The sequence below is a fragment of the Nanorana parkeri genome, unplaced genomic scaffold (assembly GCF_000935625.1).
Source record: "Nanorana parkeri isolate BGI_ZX_2015 unplaced genomic scaffold, ASM93562v1 scaffold288, whole genome shotgun sequence".
NCBI lineage: Eukaryota > Metazoa > Chordata > Amphibia > Anura > Dicroglossidae > Nanorana > Nanorana parkeri.
The window spans coordinates 999849-1022267 of record NW_017306556.1 but is presented as its reverse complement, the minus strand read 5'-3'; the positions used below and the strand labels follow the sequence as shown (position 1 = coordinate 1022267).

Here is a 22419-nt window from a genome sequence, read left to right as displayed (position 1 = left end):
TTCTGATATTAAACCACCTGTCTTCTAACCTCTTGTTGTGTCCCTGGGTTCTCGATACAGTTTTGGGATTAATCCGTTTTTTCGTAATATTGTGGTCCTCATTGATGATTTTGAAGACTGCAATAAAGTCCCCTCTCAATCGCTTCTTTTCTAAGGTACATAAGTTAAGATTTTGAATGCGGCCTTCATAACTCAGGCCTTCAATCTCATTAATTTTGTAGCCCTTCTCTGAACTCTCTCCAATTCCAGGATGTCCCTCCTGAGAGTCGGCAACCAGAACTGTACCGCATACTCAAGATGGGGCCGAACCAATGATTTATGAATTGGAAGTATTACTTTTTGATTCCTTGCTACAATTCCTCTCTTAATACACACCAATATCTTGTTATCTGTACTGGCTGCTGTTTGGCATTGCTTACTATTGCTAAATCTGTTGTCTATTTCTGACTTCCCTAATGTAGCACCCCCCAAGTAGTAGTTTCCATGTGCATAACCTTACATTTTTCAACATTAAATTGCATATGCCATCTTGTAACCCATGCCTCAATTTTGCTTAGGTCCTGTTGTAGTACAAATATCTTCTGTTCAGAATTTACTGCTTGATTTGCAGAGATTAGTATTGTCCGCAAAAAAACGATATTGAGCTATTTAGTCCAATCTCTATGTCATGGATGAATAAGGTGAACAGGATTGTTTCGTTTATGAATTAAACATGTGTGGGGTACTTTGCCGAATGCTTTAGCAAAGTCCAGATACACCACGTCTACTGGTATTCCTTTGTCTAATTTAGTACTTACTTCCTCATAAAATGTTAATAGATTGGTCTGACAAGAACGGTCCTTCATGGAACCATGTTGGTTACCACTTATGATACCAGTTTTATTTGTAAATTCCTGCATGTAGTCACACATGTCTTCAAATATATTACACACTATTGATGTTAAGCTGATGGGCTGGAAGTTACATGGTGCACTTATTTACCCTTTTTGAATATTGGTATTACATTTGTTTTCCTCCAATCAGCCTGGACCATTACCTGTCATTATACTGTCCACAAAAATGTTGTACAAGGGTGTGGCTATGACTTGACTAGCCTCGGATGGTCCTGGTGATTTGTTTAGATTTATTTTTTCTAATCTCTGTATTACTCTACTCTCCATTAGCTACAGACATGTGTTAAAACTGGCACTACTAACTCTGCAGCTGATGCCCTAATTGATGCTCATGTCTGCCTCGTCTGTAAAGACAGAACAAAATGCATTTAACATGTTCACTTTCTTACTGTCACTGGTAACCGACCTCCCCTCATCATCATATATGTGCCTATATGTTCCGTCAGTACCTTCTTATTATTTATATATTTAAAGAATTCCTTGGAGTTATTTTTGCTTACGAATGCTATGTGCATTAGTTTACACCTAGATCTCATAATAATTGCTTTTTTGTAAGTTGAAGTACTGTAACTGACTGCTTGGAAATTCCTGTGCAGCTGATGTTAGGATGAGACTCCTGTTACACTTTCCTGTAATTTGATACGCCGCCAGATTTTGCTCCAGAGATAATGGGGCAGCCAGGCACTGGTGGGAGATGGAGAGGTACCAGAGTCTCAGGACACAGGTAGAGTATGGGTAGAATGACTGCCCATTTAGCATGGGTGTGATAGAGGTGCAGAGTCCTAGGAGCACCAGGTATTCATCAGAGCCTCCCACAAGGGGGGATGGATTCTGCTGCAGGGCAGCTCCAAAGTTACAGGCCTCAAATACACTTGTGCAGGCTCAGCTGATAGAATACTGCAAAGGAAACATGTGGAACAGCTACAACACTGAGATTCAGGATATGATGACAGACAGGAGCGAAGTCTGTTTCAACAGAGCTAATCAGGGGTACAGGATACAGAGGTACTCAGCAGAGGGAGTCTATACATTAGGATGATTCAAGCTTTGCAGGTTCAAAGAAGAGAGTCGATAACAGCACTGCTGATCAGGGATACATGAAGGAATTGCAAATGTAGGTTTCTAACTTGTTCTAAATGTTTGAAATATTCTAAAATATAAATTCACTAAGCTTCCTCACTATTTTTTGTAGGTGAAGTTATAATCATACCCTGTAGAATCCTGCTTCACGTGTAGAAATCATAAGGAAGCCTCAGTCTGACGGCATGTTGGCACCTGCACAAACCGCATGTATCCGCCTTGTGTCCTGGTAAGAGATTAACCCTAATTCTAATGTGTATCATCAAATCATATTCAGCAGTTGTATTGACATGTAATTTCTCTGATCATTAACACTAATCAAGCAAAACAATTATGAATAAAGGGGCATTCCAGCAAAAAAGAACACACAAACCTGAAAATAATTGCATGAGTTGCATATAGGGAGCATAGCCTACCTGCTGCGTAGTTCAGTTTTAATCCAGACCGGATCAGCTATCCATTATGGTAGGTGCACAATCAATGGCTGCCAAAGCAGCACCTCCTGTGATAGGATCATCTCCTTTACAGAGATGATTGGTCCAAACCTGGCTTATAGCATACTGACAATGAGGTCAATTTATTAAAAAATATTAGAGGCTGTAGGGTTGATTTACTAAAGGCAAATAGGCTTTTCACCTTGCAAGGGAATTAGCACTTTGCAAGGACATTTTCGATTAGCAAATGTGATAAAGATTCACATTTCAAAGAAATCATGTGCAGGGAAAATGTAAAAACTAATTATTTTGCTTGCACGTGATTGGAAAATGGAAGTCAGCAGAGCTTCACTTCACTTAAACTAAGGGCAACGTGCAAATTCTTGTGCAAAGTGAACAGCCTATTTGCTTTTATTAAATCAACCCCTATTCATCTGGCAGAGAGATCATTTACTTTGTCTTATGAAAGTTAGTGAATGAGGTAAGTCCATATGTGTTTTGAATACCCAATCCTCACTACCTTTATTCAGTAAATGTGATGTAAAAAATGCCAGCAGAAAGAAGATTCTTACATGAACCAATTAGATTTACAGCTGCTATGAATGTTTAAATGTAATTGGCCTTGCAGGAAGTAGAGAAGAAATAAAACGGCACAGGCTCCTCCTACTGACTCAGTATGTTGAATGTGTGTTTTAGATGCAGGGGACTCCAGCAAACTCAGATTAAACAGACCCTCTCACCAACTTAAAAAAATGCAGCAAACAGCAAAAGAAAAAACAAGTATTTTATATGCTTACTTGTAACAATTTTCTTTTCTTAATGATTATTTAATTTGCTAGCAAATTTGACTTATTTGGGAAAAGTCAGTTCCCTATCACAGCCCCCTCCCTCCTGTCATATAATAGCCCTCTCCCCTTCTAGGAGTGTCTAATTTCTGTCTGTGCTGGCTGAACCTCTCGGTCCCTCTTTTATCCCCCTGCATAATCTTTTATGTAGCTTGGGGTGAGGAGTGAAAGGAAAATACTATAGATTGTCACTTGAGCTTGCTGGGGCTGCTGTTATCACATGCATGATGTCGGCACTCAGCAGCAGTCTCAAGCCTTTTGGATGTCTACAGGGAGCATTTAACAGGTAAATAACATGCATCAACTACATTAAATGCACATATACTTTTATAGTAAGATTATTCTTTTCATTAATGATGTGATAACAGTGTCACTTTAAGAAACCTTCCGTGAATTTATTGATTTTAGCAAAGTTGCAGTGTATACTTGATAGCATTAGTATCTCACTAATTGCTTTCACATTCTGACTAAAATTTATTAAATTGAAATCTTAAATAATCATGTGATGCAAGGAAAAATACAACTAACTCATTAAAATAATTTTTTTATTTGGATTGAGCAAGACCAATAAAAGGTGCATGTAACAGTGCAAGCAATATATGTATGTAACAGACCAAGTAAGGATTGACTGTAAAAACCGTTAGGAGCAGATGGAAATTGTTGTGGAATACATTTTTAAAATAGAAATGTAAATTGATTATATTGTAAAAATAAAATCATGTTCTATGTTAATTAAAAGGAATTGATAAAAGGAATCCTAAAACTGTATGTAGGCTGCAGTTTGGCTGCCTACCACTCCTGAAACTTTTAGTTGCTTAGTTGTCAAATTGATTTAAAGGATTCTGTGCTTTCTGAATTACAAATCTAGAATATATAGGCATATCTGGAGTTTTTACTTCATTTCACACATGCTTGGCATTTATAAGTGACTCAAAAAGCCTTAAATCTAGAGAAGGCCAGACAACTAGCATTTTCCAAAGGAGGTCAGCAATGTCACATATTTCTTTCATCACACTTTTCCTTAAAGAAGAACTCCAGGAAAAAAAGGTATTAACCCCTTGAAGTGGGATTACAACTGCACTGCAAGGGTTAAGTGCTAGTTTTTGTCTAGGTTAAAAAAATAACAAAGTTATACTCACCCGAAGCTCAAAGCTGGCCAGCTGTCACAGTGCTCTCGTCTGCCTGTCTCCTCCTACACTGCAGCATTGTAATGTTCTTTGGCATCCTCATGTCAAATACACATTGTGTAGTGTAAGTTCAGTGTCACATTGCTTTTATATATGTCAGCAAGCAACATAGGTGTAACTACAGCCATAGCAGACCTTGCTGTTGCTTTTGGGTCCATAAGCATTGTCTGGCTTTACAATGATTTATGCAAATAGTGATAGCACTCAGCAAATATATTTGATTACCATGTTTTAGCTTCAGAACCTCTGGACAACTGCTTCTTCTGTATTCTGTAGAGGAAGGTGGGTCCATTATTGGTGTTGGTATGGGACTTTTTCTAACTTTGACACAAGTCAGCTACATACAGTTTAACATACAGCTAGGCAGTCATTAAGAGTTGCTTACATTTCAACTACTGTTTCTGCTAGATGCCAACTTCATTTTGATTTCCTAAGCAAATATATGCTGGGAGAGAAGACCTACACAGGGAACATTTGAGTCTTCTCTGTTACCAGAATAAAAAAACAAATATTTAGGTGTTTTAGATATGGGCACTTGCAAATGAGCCCGATAAAATGTAATTACTCTTTGCTCTTCACTAAATGGAGCCTGCCAGAACAGATATATGGTATCTTCTATTACTGATTTGTTTTCAAATATTTAATATTTTTATTTTTCATAGCACAATAAAAATAAAGAAAGACAAAATGAGTGTAACCTTTTTAACATACTTTATATTGTTTTTCATAGAAGTATAAAGGGCTAATGATTTAAAAAGAAGATTTAATGTTTAGGTGGATACCACTGGCTGAATTGGCAACGTAGATGTGAACAAACTTCCTTTAACTAAGCTTTTAGATAGAATTTTAAATTATTTACGTACGCACATATCACAAACACAATGTACAGATAAAATATAATTGGAGGAGCTGTAAAGTCATTCAGAATTGTTATCAGTAGTACCATATAGGTTAAGAGATAAATTGCCTACTCTGCATCTATGGTGCAGTGCAAAAAAGGCTAGTAGACCATCTGCTTAGATGTTCTATTTAAAGCCATGTTAATTAATAAGAGTGCCATGTTGAAAAATGTGAGCAGAAAATAGCAGAGGTCCCTGAACAAAGCAAAATCTACTAATCAGTGAATTTTTTAACAATAGAAAATTTTGATTGCACAAGGTTTACTGAGAACATATAATTAGAGTGTTTTAGCATTACCATTTTATAGCAACCAGTGGCTTTTGTACCTCAGGGGTTACTTCTGGCAGGTTCATGAGGTAAACTTCAGTAATCTTTATAATAACAGTGTACACCTTTTGCCAACAGCAATACATGTTTTAAAAATACAAGTAAGTTTAATAAGAAAAATAAATGGAGTTTAAAAATATAAGGTTTATTTATAAATATTTATACAGAATTAGGTAAAAGCGATAAATAATGTATCAAGGGGGTTCTTGAGATAAGCTAAACACCATGGGGTATTTGGCAAACACTATCTTTCAAAAAAGAGTTAATAGTTTTAAAACATATAAGAAACAGAGGTATATAGCACGGATCATATACAAGTACAAAAGTGACATTAAAAAAAACACCAGCTACATGGTTACCTAATAGATGTTGGTGTCTTTTTAGCTGACACATTATTTCTCAAATCCACATTTTGTATGACAAGTAAGTAGTTGAGGAAAGAATGCATGCAGCAGAAGATACAACAGAAGATTAGCTCACAATTATAGACTGGAATAAGACACTGTGGGCCTAAAGTATTTGTGAACACAGTGAATTAAAAGGGTATTGTAATACAGCAAATAATATTACAGGGGTCAATACACATTGATTTTCTTAAAAAAATAATAGATTTTTACCTTTTTAAAAATCGTTTATTTGGTCACAGTCTCAATATGCCCCTCTTCACCATAAAGCAGGGCGTGTCTGTTTAAGGCAAGGGTGGGGAACCTCCGGCCCTCCAGCTTTGATGAAACTACATATACCATAAAGCATTGCAAGATTTCCACAGCCACAGACATGACTCCCAGAGAAAGATGAATCATGGGATTTGTAGTTTCACCACAGCTGGAGGGCAAAAGGTTCGCCACCCCTGGTTTTGGGGAGGGACTTTTTTTACACACACTGAGTGGCTTACATCACACAAAACAGGTGGGTGAGTGGTTGGGCAGTGTCACTTCGCACCATAGATAGGATTATGGGATATAATAATTAGGGAATAAAAATATTAGATACTAAAGTTGTCTGGAAGCAGGGGGTGTTACCTCTACTCGGGGACCACGGGCACGGCGCAGGGCACGGGTTCCCCTTCAGCTCGGTAGAACACCTGGTGCCCAGGGTGCAGGTGCGCATGCGCGAGTCATGCGGCGTGGGCGCATGCGCAGTACACAGGCTGCGCGCGCGCCCCTGGGAGCATAGCGTTCCTGCATCATCTGGCTATCAGGTGTGAGCCTTGCTGGGGGAGGTTCCCAGTACACACCTTCATCTTCCTCGCCTGCCATTGGTTCCCGGGGAGGGAGGCCTCCTGGTTGCCTCGGTGACCAGGGGGTGGTCCTACCTCCCCTGGCTATAAAAACCTGGCCTGAGCTCTGGCTTATTGCTGAGTTATTCCACCTTATGGTGAACACCTAGCCTCCCTGCTGATCCTGCTATTGCCATTGCCCCTGTGTATCCTTCCCGATTACCGACCCTTGGACCGTCTTCCGCCTTTGAACCTTCGCTGCCTGCCTCGACCCGGATTGGACATTTGACTACCCCTCTTGGATTATCCCTAAACTTGTACCGCGTTTCTGGACTGTCAGCTGCTTATTGCCAGTGGGTTCCTCATCTCACTACTAGCTCCCTGGGACGTCTGACATAATAACTCAGCCTTATACCATGGAACCCGCAGAAGCAGTGGATCCCATGACGGCACTGACCCAGCAACTTACCCTCATGACGCAGGCCTTCCAGGAGATGCAGGCCAGTCATGAGCACCTGCTGCAGAGGGTTGCCACACAGGAGCAACGCATCGCAGAACGCACCGCGCTACCACCCTCGCCTCCCCCTACGCCGACGCGCACCCTGGAAGTGGTCTCTAGCGAGCCGTCAGTCAGCCTCCCTGAGCGGTTTTCAGGCGATCGGAGGAAGTACCGCTCCTTCATCATTTCCTGCTAGCTGTTGTTTTCCCTAAAGCCTCGCACATATGCCACGGACTTCGTCAAGGTACGCACGGTGATTTCCTTGCCCTCAGGGCCTCCCCAGCCCTGGGCGCACCAACTCCTACAGGCCGATGACCCAGTGCTGGCATCCTGGGAGTCCTTTGCCGCAGCTATGCAAAGACTTTATGATGACCCCCTGCGTTCTTCAACCGCCAGGGGTACCTTGCGCACCCTCCGCCAGGGCAGACGTCCGGTGGAGGACTACATGACGTCCGGTGGAGGAATTCCGTGAGGTAGCCCCGGATACGGGCTTGAACGAGGCGGCCTTGATTGACCAGTTCCGTATCGGCTTGTCCGAGCAGCTCAAGGATGAGCTCGCCCGCATCGGGGTGTTGGGCTCCTTGGGGGGCCTGATGGACTCAGTGACCCACCTGGATCGCCGCTTCCGGGAGAGACGACAGGAGCGACAACAGACCCCGCCTCCACCGGTGCGCCGGCCAGAGACCTTACTGCTTCCGGTTCCGGTATCTGTTCCTGCGGCGGCAGACGGTAACCAGGAGGAGCCGATGCAGATCGGGGCTGTTCGGGGCCCCCTGTCCACGGTGGAGAGAACCAGAAGACGAACCCTGCATCTGTGCTTGTACTGCGCAAAACTGGGCCATTTCCTGAAGGACTGTCCCATCAAACCCCCTACAGGTAGGCCGGAGGCACCCACGGTATGCATTAACCTACCTATGTATAACAACTCGTCTCATCTCACCATCCCTGTTTCCCTGCAGCTGGGCAAGAACGATATTGACCTCTCTGCCATCATTGATTCGGGCGCAAGCAGCTGTTTTATGGACAAGGATTTGGCCTCCCAACTAGGCATCCCGTTGCGCCCTAAGAAGAACCCATCCCAGCTGCATCTGGTGGATGGCAGCACCCTAAAGACAGGACCTATCGCCATGGCATCCCTTGCTCCTCCGCATCATTATTCACCATTCCGAGAAGATCGTGTGGGACATCGTGCCTTCCCCCTTGTTTCCATTCATTCTAGGCATCCCCTGGCTTAGGAGACACAACCCCACGATCAACTGGACCTCTGGCTCCATCACCTTCACGCCCCCCTCCGGTCCTCCTGTTCACGCGTCTCCGGCTCCAAGCCCTCCTACGGTTCTGGGCACCGTTGAACACAGACTGCCTGACAAATATCGGGACTATGCCGACGTTTTTGAGAAAAAGGGAGCAGACGCCTTGCCGCCACACAGGCCCTATGATTGCCCCATTGACCTGCTCCCTGGAGCCCCACTGCCGTACGGGCGCCTGTACAATCTGTCCGAACCCGAGACCAGGGCCCTGAAGGACTACATAGAGGAGAGCCTAGCTAAGGGGTTCATCCGCCCCTCGACCTCTCCAGTCGGGGCCGGCATCTTCTTCGTGGGAAAAAAAGATGGGGGTCTCCGGCCCTGTGTCGATTACCGGGCCTTGAACGACATCACCAAGAAGAACCGGTACCCGCTCCCCCTCATTCCCGACTTGCTGGACAGAGTCAAGGATGCCCGTTTCTTCACCAAAATCGACCTCCGGGGGGCCTACAATCTCATTCGTGTCAAGGAGGGGGATGAGTGGAAGACAGCATTCCGCTCACGGTTTGGGCACTACGAGTACCTTGTCATGCCCTTCGGGCTCTGTAACGCCCCCGCCACATTTCAGTGCTTCGTCAATGACGTCTTCCGTGACCTGTTGGATACCCATGTTGTGGTATACCTGGACGATATCCTTGTCTTTTCCAGAACGCTGCCACAACACGAACGGCATGTCAAATCGGTGCTCCAGCGTCTGCGGACCCACAGTCTCTATGGCAAGCTTGAAAAAAGCACCTTCGAAGTCTCGTCCATCAAGTTCCTGGGCTACATCCTATCCCCGGGCCTAGTGGAGATGGACCCCAGGAAGATCCAGGCCGTCCAGAATTGGCCTGTCCCCCGCAATCGGCGGATGGTGCAGCAGTTCATTGGCTTCGCCAATTTTTACCGCCGATTCATTCGGAACTTTTCAGCGATCTGCGCTCCCATCACTGCACTGACCAGGAGCAACACCCTGTTTGAATGGACCCCGGCGGTCCAACAGGCATTCCAGCACCTTAAGAGGCTGTTCACGCAGGCACCTATACTGATACAACCAGACGCCTATCGCCAGTTTTTTCTGGAGACCGACGCCTCCGAGGGGGCCATCGGGGCCGTTCTCTCCCAGGTCCAAGGGGAGAAGCAGCTTCTCCATCCCGTTGCCTTTTATTAGCGCAAACTCACCGGGCCGAACGCAACTATGATGTGGGTGAGAGGGAGCTGCTCGCCATCAAGGACGCCCTGGAGGAATGGAGACATCTGCTGGAGGGAGCCGAAAACCCTGTGGTGGTGTACACCGACCATCGCAACCTGGAGTATCTCCGCAGTGCCAAGCGACTGCGTCCTCGACAAGCCCGGTGGGCTCTCTTTTTCTCCCGTTTTCGCCTCCAGATAACCTATCGACCGGGATCCAAGAATGGCAAGGCCGATGCCTTGTCCCGTATGTGCTCCTCCGAGACCGATCCTGCACCTCCGGAACCGATCCTGCCAGCCGCATACTTTCTGGCCACCCAACACTCCTTGATCGAGAGGATCCGACGGGCCAGCACGCCGGCTCCAGAGGAGGCAGCCCATCTGCCGATAAAGCAGGGGCTTCGTTACCACCAACAATGGATCTATGTCCCAGTCCCCCAGCGACTGCCTGTACTACAGCATCACCATGACCACCCCACAGCGGGCCACCGAGGTAGGCGCAACACCACGGAATGCATCCTACGTCGGTTTTGGTGGCCCTCTTTGGCAGCCGACGTACGCTCCTTCATCGAGTCCTGTTCGGTGTGTGCACTCTACAAACGTCCCACCTCAAAACCTGTCGGGTTATTACAGCCTCTGCCAGTGCCAACCCTTCCATGGCGCAACATAGCCATGGATTTCATCGTGGACTTACCTCCTTCACAAGCTTGTACCACCATCATGGTGGTGGTAGACAGATGTACCAAGATGTCCCACTTCATTCCGACCTCCGGTCTCCCGACGGCCCAACAAACCTCGAACTTGTTCCTCCAACACGTATTCCGGTTGCACGGGCTCCCTGATTCCATTGTCTCAGACCGGGGCTCGCAATTCACCTCCCGCTTTTGGACCCAGTTTTGCCGTAGCCTTCATATCACTCGCAGCCTGTCTTCTGCCTATCACCCCCAGTCCAATGGGCAGACCGAAAGGACCAACCAAACCCTCGAGCAGTTCCTTCGCTGTTACACATCCCATCTGCAAGACGACTGGGTGAGCCATCTCCCCTTTGCAGAATTTACCTTCAACAATCAGCTTCATTCCTCAACCGGGCTCTCACCATTCTATGCCAACTACGGCTACCATCCCTTGACTCTCCCGGATCTCCCCATTGATGTCCCGGTGCCTGAAGTGGCTAAACGGCTCCGCCTCCTACGAGAACTGAGGCGGACCCTAACGCAGCAACTCCAGGCCGCGCAGCAGCGGCACAAGACGCAGGCAGACTGTAGACGCACGGAGTCCCCCAGATACAAAGACGGGGACAAGGTGTGGCTTTCCACACAGCACCTCAAGCTGTCCTGTCCCTCCCGAAAACTGGGACCCCGTTACCTTGGTCCCTTCGAGATCGTGAGTAGGGTCAACAACGTTGCCGCCAAGCTCCGGTTGCCTGCTTCCCTGGGAATCCACCCGGTATTTCACGTGTCCTTGTTGAAACCTCACCGTGCCAACCCGTTCCCGGGCCGGGCACCTGCTCCACCGCCTCCCATCCAGGTGAATAACGATGACGAGTACGAAGTCCAGGAGATCCTGGACTCCCGCCGCCGGCGTGGGGTCCTTGAGTATCTCGTCCACTGGAAGGGGTACGGTCCCGAGGAGCGTTCCTGGGAGCCCTCGGGGAACGTCCATGCGGACGCCAAGGTGCGGGCGTTCCATCGGGCTCACCCCGAGAGGCCTTCCCAGGGTCGCGTCCGGAGGCCGCTCCTTGGTGGGGGGCTCTGTCAGGAAGCAGGGGATGTTACCTCTACTCGGGGACCACGGGCACGGCGCAGGGCACGGGTTCCCCTTCAGCTCGGTAGAACACCTGGTGCCCGAGGTGCAGGTGCGCATGCGCGAGTCATGCGGCGTGGGCGCAGGCGCAGTACGCAGGCTGCGCGCGCATCCCCGGGAGCATAGCGTTCCTGCATCCTCTGGCTATCAGGTGTGAGCCTTGCTGGTGGAGGTTCCCAGTACACACCTTCCATCTTCCTCGCCTGCCATTGGTTCCCGGGGAGGGAGGCCTCCTGGTTGCCTCGGTGACCAGGGGTGGTCCTACCTCCCCTGGCTATAAAAACCTGGCCTGAGCTCTGGCTTATTGCTGAGTTATTCCACCTTATGGTGAACACCTAGCCTCCCTGCTGATCCTCCTATTGCCTGTTGCCCCTGTGTATCCTTCCCGATTACCGACCCTTGGACTGTCTTCCGCCTTTGAACCTTCGCTGCCTGCCTCGACCCGGATTGGACATTGACTACCCCTCTTGGATTATCCCTAAACTTGTACCGCGTTTCTGGACTGTCAGCTGCTTATTGCCAGTGGGTTCCTCATCTCACTACTAGCTCCCTGGGACGTCTGACAAAAGTATATTTTAAAGAACTATATGTATAAACACACACATCTATTAAATCTTAATTTTGGAGCAACAAACTTTAAGCCATAAGAATTAAGCCTAGCAAATCAGTACCATTAGCTTTGAAACAAGCAACAATAAGAAAACAATTAGAGAAAGAGAGGGAATGAGAGAGATTTTTAAGGGTTGTAAACAATGTGTGGGAGGTGAAACACTAAACATTTTTATTTGGAATGAGTGGGGAAGAGTTAAGATTAGGGAAGGGGTTCGAGTTGGCCTGATGCAGAATTTGAGCTGAACTCTGGCTGTATGCTGTTTTGTGAATGGACCAATTAAACTGACTGCCTGCCCACCTACCAAGGTAAACCTCTGGCTGCAGAAGTAGGTCATGCATTATGTTGCTGTATTACTAATAATAATAATGTTGTGACCGGTTTCTATTCAGTGCTTTCCTTTCAGTGCAGTTGGTTGATGTTAGCAACCCCCAGAGTACTAGCAACCAATTATGCAACCTTGGCTTCAATCACCTGCCAGCCATAGGATTACACTGGCTGACATAATTGACCAAATATGGCCATGGTCATATTTGGTCAATAAGCTTGGCCATTTTTGATCAATGAAGTCAGCAAGCATCCCCAACATTTTGTTTACATTCAGCTGCCAGATTTTCCTGAGGACTGGATGTGTGGATGAGGCTCTTGTCCCTATCTACATTGGCTGCCCCCTATTCTTCCTGGCAAGGTACCCTACTCATGTTGAGGGCATGTTGCCTGGTATGCTTTGGGAGTGGGAGTGCATGCTAGCTGCCCCCCCTTTCCTGGCCCAGCAGGCTACATGCCTGGATGAGAGTCTGGTATGGATTTAGGGGGGCCACACACATTTCTTTTTTGTGTATGGGGTTGCCACTTAAAAGTCATATTAGATCCTTATCAATGATAGTGGCGTGGTATAGATTTTGGGTGGCCTTGTCAATTTTTTTATTTATTTGGTCCTCCTTAAAAACCTATACCAGACCCCTATCTGTGATAAGGTCTGGAAAGGGTGAATGCCATCTTCTTTGCCTGGGATACCTCTCCAAAGCAATACTTTGAAATTTAGAGGCATTTTTTCTTTTGTATATGTCACTTTCCCTGTGGTACATTGTATACATTGTACAAGTGCTCTATTTCACAAGCAGGTATTGGCTATGCCCAGAGTATGTTATTTAAAGGAATTTTGCAATAATAATATTTCACTTTAAGCATTAGTAAACGATCTGATCCCTGCTGAACAGACGTTTTAAATTTTTTTTTGCATTGGTACATGTCACCCAGTGCAGTGTCCCGTTACCAATGCATTTTGTGAGTCCCCATGCATTGAAGTAAAGAAAAATGCCAGCAGAGACATGTCATTGAGCAGCAATTGTTTTTCTTTGTGCCACTTTTGCTTTAGTACATCCTAGAGTTGCGTGCATTTTTTATATTTCACTGAAGCAATAATAAAAGAGCTGCTCTCTGCTAGACAGAGTTTTACTTTTAAGAGTTTGGCGAACCTCCCTTGAACTAAACCCAAGCATGTTTTGCTCATCACTAATTAGGACCTCTGTAAAGTTTTTATTGTTTTGAAGGAACACATAGAAGCTCTATGAAGTTAGGTTTTACTGCTCTTTGTATCCTCTTTTTTTGTTAGTACATATGGTAGATTAGTATTTTAACAGCCCTTGCCTTATACCCATCTTGCATTGTAAAAAAAATTATTTTAAATAGTGGTTCATTTGTATACAAATAGAGCACAGGGTGGCTCTGAAAGTATGTGTAAATACATGATATAACATTTGAATATAACATAATGTATATATACATTTTGTGTTTTTAATCCTATTTATACTTTTAATTAGAGCAAAGTACTGTAGTTAGTCTTTTTGTATAGCTCTATGGTATAAATATTAATTCTGTGAAAATAGTAGAGAAGGCTGAAGCGTAGTCAGGGACAAGTCAGATTGGTAACGTGCGGTCAGCGTAGTTCAAAAGCAGGTGACAGAAGCTGAGTCAGGAACAGGCCGGGTCATACACTAGCAAGCAGAATGGTACTGGATCAGGAGGCAGGAGAATGGTCAGGGACGAGCTGAGGTCACAAGGCAGGCAGCAAGCAGGCAGAGTCAATAATCAAGCTGGGCCAAACAGGTATCAGGAGCAGAAACACAGATGGTAACAGCTGAAGATCTCTCAGCAAAGTGCAGATGCAGGAGCCATCTTTAAATAGCCCACCTGGTGCCAAGGAAATACGCGTGCAGGCGCATAGTGTGCACCGGTCCGAGCAGAAGCTGCACTATGGTTGCTGACTGATGCACCCTGACAGTTACAGACTGACAACACTTAGCAGCTTCCTTGCAATTAGCTTTGTTATTAGCCTGTCATATGTTCTCCTTCATTTGGTCATTGGATTGTCCATCAGGTTTATCAGATAGGCAGCCCAATGGCCAACTGAAGTAGTGCACATGGCAGGGGGGACAACAATGCTGTTTATTGTGAGGCAGGCTTAGATTTTTCAGTCTGCAACATAAATTGTGGTTACTGGCAGGATCTCCAGGTAAGAAACTTTTTAACAGAGTCACGAAAATTATTTGCTTAAGAAAACTGTGTTCAGTGAGGACTGATGCTAAATATACTTAAACAAATATTTCGAGTTTACATTCATTTTAAGTAGGGATGCACTGATACCGATACTAGTATCGTTGCCGATGCCGAGTATTTGGGGTGTACTCTTAATCGCCAAAATGCTCCGATGCCTAGCCCAAAATCTAAGCTTCCAGAATCAGGAAGCCGCCCGGCTAATCAGGAAGCCAGGTGGCGAGTCATTACACGCCTCCTGGCTTCCTTAATGGGACTTCTGGTATCAGTTTTCAGTACCAGCGAGTACCGGGATCAAAATATTGGTACTCGTACTAGATACCGAAAAACCGGTATGGGTGCATCCCTAATTTTAAGTAATTGTGTTATTTGTTAATGAAGTTGATTGGTTAATGCATCCATTTTAATATTAGGTGTTGGTTAGGTACTATTAAAAAACAATTAAAGATATTTAGTAAAAGAGGACAAAGTTGGGCTCCCCAATACTAATTAAAGATAATTTGTTATTGAGAAAAGAATGCTTGGACAGGCAATACATTTATAAATCGACAGATTAAGCTGTCTCTGTCAGCATTGAAATTAACAGTAAAAACAATAAGGAAGTAACTGTGGGCACTTGCATGATGCATAATTCTCTTCAGCTTCTAGGTGCAGCATTGTTGAGTGATCTGATATTGTGCAGCTTCATGGAAGTTGATAGATTGCTCTCTACAAAAGTGTCAGAGACTTAGTAGAAATTTGCCAAATCTTCTAATTTTCCACTGGCAATTATTTGGCATTTTCATAACTCATGAAAAAACTATTTCTGCATCTCAGCCTTTATAAATTTTAACAGATTGTGGTGTTTGTAGTGCTTACGGCAGTATTAAAGTAGAACTATGAGATGAGTGATTTCCACTCACCTCATACTTCTAGCCGACCTGTGACAATGAGACTGTCACTGGTCGGCTCAGTAGATCGGGAGGTGAGCGAACACATACTGTACCAGGTCCGCTTCCCTCTCGATCCTGTCACGGCTCTCTGCCGTGACAGGGGGAGGGGCTGGATTCCCCCTCCCCGCTCCGATCTGCCAGCGCTGACTGGCGGAACGGACGGGGGAGGGGGCGGGTACAGCTGGCTCTGCCTCTAGATAGGCAGAGCCAGCTGTCACTCACGTAGCTGGGCGGATCCCGTCATCTACGTCGAGCTGTAGCTCGCGGTATACTGAGCTTAGGGTAATGGGAGGGCGCTAGTTTGTGTCCTCCCGTTACCCTAAGGAGAACTATGGGGAAAAACACTGACCCCATAGTTCTCCTTTAAGTCAAAAGAGCCATGTGTAAAGTGCTCAGAGTCATCTACTTTATCTGGTATATTTGTATAGAATTATATTTTTATTTCTTTATTTTTCTGTCATGTTTGTCAGACTGGTTGGTTTATTGACAATATCTGTGTTATTTTGGCATGCTCAGTGAACATGTGTGCTTGACTTAAATGGCTGAGCACAATTTTACTGCATTAAAGATGTTCTGTGCAGAATACAGTCTGTCCCTGCATGCTGATATGAGTTTATTTTTTTCAGCCTTCCAAAGGGAGTCTAATTTTACTGATTGAAAGAAAAATGGCATCTCTCAATTTAGAGTACTGAATATAGCTAAAAATAGGACAGCTATTTCCATTTATTGAAAGTAAGGATAAAAAGGGAAAGTGAATAAATGATTTTTTTTTAAAGGGAAAAAGTGTAATAATGTTTGCTGCTTTTCTCATAATTATACAATAATTAATGTGTTTAGCTAAAATAAAATGTAATCTTAGAATTTATATTACATCTATATTACCTGCTGATACATTTTCTACATTCCTTAAACTTTAGCTGAAGGAAGCTACCTAAATTTAGTCAATGTACCCTTGCACAAGAAGATAGCAAAGATGCCTTACTCTCATTGTTGCACTTTTCAGTTACTTGTTCATTGTATATTTTGTAGAAACTGTCTGGGCATCTTTCTGGGAATCTGTGATGGCCATGGTGTGGCATTTGGTAATATACCAGTTTTGTTTAGCAAGTGGCATTTGTGAACATTCTCCACATGTTAAAACATTTAGGGAGGGTTTAACTGCAAGTCTTGCTTACCCTTAGCAAACTGAAAGGCCAGCTTCTACAAATGCAGCTAGTGGTTTATAGTGTATTCTTCACTCGACAGTGAGAGATTTCCCTTATCATTTGCTAATACATCAGTCGCATAGTTGCATCAACTATCCTCTGGCTTATTATGCGATTCTGATGCGGGGACCCAAAAACACCATAGGTACATGCATTTAGTCGAATCATGTTCCTATTTACTTTGCAATACAGATCCCTCACATGTCAAAAACCTCAGACTGACTGGAGGGGGAATCCAGCCCCTCCCCTGTCATGGCAGAGAGCCGTGACAGGATCGAGAGGTGAGCGAACGCCGGTATGTGTTTGCTCACCTCCCGATCTAATTAGGCGACCTGTGACAGTCTCATTGTCACAGGTCGGCTAGAACTATGAGGTGAGTGAAAAAGCACTCACCTCATAGTTCTCCTTTAAGCCTTATTACAAAGCATTCCTACTTGTGAGGCTATTGTGACTGCATTCTCTAATTTTTTTTCTGATTACTTCTCAGATACCACCTCCCCTTTACAGTGGGAAGCTTTAAAATGCACCTTGAGAGGTTCCCTAATAACTCATGGCACCCACCTAAAAAAACAAATCACACATTACTGACTGACCACACTTTTTCCTAGTTGGGACCTGGACCAGATGGTGGAGGTCCCAACTAGGAAAAATGCCATCCTAGATTTAATCATTACTAATAAAGTGGAGTTAATTGAGGATATTGTTATTGGGGAGACACTGGGAAATAGTGATCATAATGTGATTACTTTCTATATTGGTTACAGGAAAGGGAAGCAGGCTGGTAGGACAAGAACCCTTAATTTCAGAAGGGCTAACTTTGATAAACTGCGCCACCTAGTAGGGGACATCAAGTGGGAAAATGTATTTCACCAACTGAACTCGGACCAAAAGTGGGAATGTTTTAAAAACACCTTACATATTGCCATTGCCAAATGCATACCGTTGGGTAATAAAAGTAAAAGATCACAAACAAAACCTGTATGGCTTAATAAAACTGTAAAGCATCACATAAAGGAAAAGCGAGTGGCATTTATAAATTATAAGATGGAGGTGACGGCATTGTCATTCGTTAACGACAAAGAATTTAATAAAAGATGCAAACTAGCAACACGGGCAGCTAAAATAGAGTGCGAAAATCATATTGCCACATATTGTTATAGTTTAGCAAGTCATTTTCAAACTTGCGGCTCAATTGCTTGCTATCTGGGTTACAGTATGTTGTTGGAAGATTGGTCAGCCTTGGTCAGCCTTTAACAAACAAAGAAAACTAAATGTGAAACCCACAATTGATTAGCAACCAAACATAGACACAATTGTACACTTCTTGTGCAACATTCTATGGGGAGATATATATGGGGACAAGTATCTGAACTGGTATCTGGACATCCCTAATCAAGATGAATATGTGGTTAGACATACACAGAATTTCACCCAGCATACAGAATAAGAGATATGCTTCTATGCAGCATCCATACATAGACATAAGAACAGATACTGAGAATGACACATGCAAGGAAGAGGGCTGGGATAGGTCTTTTGTAAACGAGAGGAATCAAGAGAGATTTATACATCATGTAGGATGACAGGCTGAGAGGTGTAAAAAAAAAAAACACAGGCAAGGTGTTATGACTGTGATTGGTTGTTAATGATTACTACACTTAAGAATTAACATTTAAAAATAAAAAAATCAATTGAATTAGGCTGGTTGTGTAAAATATAATCCAATGATGTAGAAAAGTGAAAGCTTTTAACATGTAGTTGCTTTCTTAAATATCAGTGGTTAAATAAACAAGTTAATGGGGAAAATTCATGAATGTTACCCAGTACCCTTTGAACTATTGCTAAATTAGGAAATGTTAACTTTGGATGATATTTAAAGTTATGTCTTTATTATTTTATTACCATTATTACATTATGTCCTGATTCCTTCAGAAGGCAACAGATTGCTTGCCTTTTCAGTTTAACTTTTTTGCAGCATAATCTAATTGTGAGAAGACTGTAAGTCATTTGAGTAATGTTTCTATTCAAAGTTTTATGGCCCAATTCAATTATTTGTTGTTGTTTTTTTTTTCCTCCTCGTTGTTTGTTATTGCTATGATTAATTAGTTTTGAAGAAAATGTGCTCGTAGAGGCAGTAAGTCACAGAGTTCCTAGCAAATTCATTGATTACTGTTGCCGTGAAATATTGCTACAATTTGTATTGACAGTCATTGTTTGAAATATTTAAGCTCATGCTTTTTCAATGAATTTATTGCTTTGATAACACAAAACGAAAGCATACATTTCCATATTACTGTGCAAAATTAACAACTCTGGCAGGCAAATGCCTTTCCACAAGACTTAAGATTTAACGTGAAAGAAATGCAGTTATTTAAATATTTATAAAATGAGTGTTGGGAACAGCCATTTTAGAAGCAGTTAATAATGAACAATAATCAAGGGATCCATTAACAGAAAAGTGCTTTGTAACTCTGCTAACCAGTGTAAAGTCAGGCAATCAAATTTAATTAAAAGCAGTCAAAAACCAACCAAATAGTTTAACAGTGTTATGTCTGTCTTTGGAACTTACATTAGGATGCAAATTTACAAAGCATTGATAAGCTAAGCATGAAAGCCTTTATAACTCTTTGTGTAAAAAAAAAAAAAGTTACATATACATAACTTGCTTTGAAAATGTACAGATCAGGTTACTAGTTAATGGGGATTTCCACTTTGAATTAAACAAATGGACATTTGCTGAGATTTTTCCAATTACTGCAAAGTTATTTTTTCACTGGGGCTTGAACCTCTAATATCTACATTTATTGTTTGAAATGCTTATGGAGGCTCTACTCCAAGATTAGTTCAGTCTACATTATTTTGGGCAGAGGGTGTTTAAGAAAACCATTTTTTGTTTTTTCATAAAGTAAACAAAAAACAAAAGTAATCCATTTCTGTAACATAATTAAAAACAGATATATTTCTTTAAAAAACAGACATGATAGTATGAATATAATGGAGAAATGTTGCTCCCTGGTCACATTTAAATGGACCTAGCATCAGTGCCTACATGCTGAGTAATGTGCCAGTGTAATATTTCCAAGTATTTACTGCACTCAGAGATCACAATATTCCCCCGACTACAAATTTATTGAAGGATGGTGCCATCTTTGGTTGGGAATTATCTAGTGTCAGCATCTACTTTCTGGACTGAGAAGCTGAGGGGCTGAGATGGCACAATCATGTAAAAGCGGTGTACACATATATCTGACACGGGTTAGCCTTCCTGACTTGTAAACTTACTGAAAGGTCCGCTTTAATTGTCAAATCAAGTTGCAGATTACAGAAATATAATGGCCATTAATGATTATATGGCTAGTGATGATATGATATTTAAGCACTATAAAGTACTGAAATCATATTGATTAAGGATGAAGTTGTTTATTTTAAAAGTCTATAATAAAGGTTCAATCAAATCAAAGAAAGTTATTTTTCAGCAATATAACCTAAATTGTTAGTAGTGCAGTATTACCTCCCAGGGATTAGTGTCAAGCTAAACACTCCATATAGGCTGTCTTGTCTCCTGCTAATAGCAGACATTACCCTGTTCTTGACCTTGGTTGTATGAGATATGCCCTAAAAAAATAAACAAATTGTATAGGGTGCATTTCCTTTTCCCCCGTTCCTCTTCCCCTGCAACTATTATAGGTGCAGCTGCAGCCACTTCTGTGTAAAATGACACAGGGCAAATTATAAAGTAGACTTTACCAATAGCAATACTTGTTTTAAAACTAACACTCATACTAGAAAAAGTGATTTTTATGTTTTGTTATTCTCTATAGATTGCAGAAAGATTAAAATATTTTTACAAGGCAATTTTGCAGAATGAAAGCCTTGTATATCCTGAAAAAACAGTATACACATTATTTTGTTATCATAAGTAATACCAAATGTATTGGTGACTCAATAGAAAGCCGTGTTTGTCCTGAAAAAAACAGTATATGTATTATTTTGTTTTCTTAAGCAAAGTTATCTGTGAATCAATAGGTTCATAGTGGAAATGTAAATATTGCTCTGGACCATTAAGGGTATACAGGTGCAAGAGCTGAAGTGGTTGATAAACTAACTACAGAAGTACATGAAATAAAACTGAGGGCTGCACAATTATAACAACATACAGAGTGGAGATTCAGATTTCTAATAATCCATACTTCATCCTGACTTTAAATATGGCATGTCTATATGATTTTTATTTTACTCCATGAAATCAAACATTTCTAAAGCTAATAATGTTTACCTTGACAAATAAAAATAATATATTACAACTGAGACAAGGGCCTGTAAGCTTATAAATATGCTGTTACTGCGATAGTGATTCATACTTGATTTCAGTTAATTTGATTTGGTCTATGGGCATGCTTAGCATGTTCGGCCGTCCCGAAGTGCAGAAGGAGTTCGACTCAGCCGATCCGACATCTTCGGCAGGCTACTCGCTGCTGTTCGGCCTATTCTCAAACAGCAGTGAGTGAATAGCCGAATGCCTCCGAGCGGTATTCGGCTCGACTATTCTGCTCGGTACCTCTGTGTTACCGAGAAGAATAGAAAGCCAGTTAAAAAAGTAGAAAAAAAAAACAGCATAGGAATGCATAGCTAGATTCCTATTGGCTATTTCACTTTGCAATAGCAAGCTGGCTATTGCACCCACCCTCTGCTGCTGTCAATCACTAGAAGAGGACCTGATTGAGAACTTCAGGTCCCCTCGGCTGATTGGCAGCAGCAGTGGGCAGGTGCAATAGCTAGTTTGCTATTGGCTATTGCAAAGTGAAATGGCCTATAGGAATCTAGCTATGCATTCCTATGCTGTTTTTTTTCTGACTGATGGCGGCCAGAGGCTCCAATGCCAGAAAAAAAACAGAGCAGGGAAGGTTTTACTTTACCTTTCCAGGAGAAAGTGTTTCTCTCCCGGGCGGCCGGGAGCCGCTATCTAATAGCGGGAGACTCCCAGAGCGTCCAGGAGAGTTGGGATGTCTATTACGATGAGAGCTTAGCAGAGCCGCCTTTGATATCACCGCCAGCTGCGCTAAGCTCTCGTGACAGTTCAGCGTCCCCTGGTCACTAGGTAACAAGGGGACGCTGAACTGTCATTACACACTGAGAACTCAGACGGTGCCGCCGTGATATCACGGCGGCTCTGCTGAGTTCTCAGTGTAATGACAAATCAGCATCCCTGGTTACTAGCTGTGGCTAGATCATTCGGCAACTTTGTGAATAACCCTCATAGTAACCATACCCCTTCCTCAATTATTTACAAACACTCAGCGATTACTGATCACTGAGTCTTTGCACTCGTCTCCTCTCTAACACGCTGTCACAGGAGGCTGAGCGGGGTGGTGCAGGGAAGAGAGCTCATCCTCCTTTGACAGCGTGGGCTGTCTCCGCCCAGACACCGCTCTCCCGATCTGTAATAGGAGGC

At 43.3% G+C, this 22419-nt stretch overlaps 1 long non-coding RNA gene across 1 annotated transcript in view; it reads left to right on the top strand.

Annotated features, from left to right (window-relative positions):
• Positions 1-22419, top strand: part of LOC108787859 — a 131128-nt gene that overhangs the window by 41734 nt on the left and 66975 nt on the right. Inside the window, exon 2 of the long non-coding RNA XR_001941297.1 lies at positions 2086-2202. This is a non-coding gene — a long non-coding RNA (uncharacterized LOC108787859). The remainder of the gene's footprint in view (positions 1-2085; positions 2203-22419) is intronic.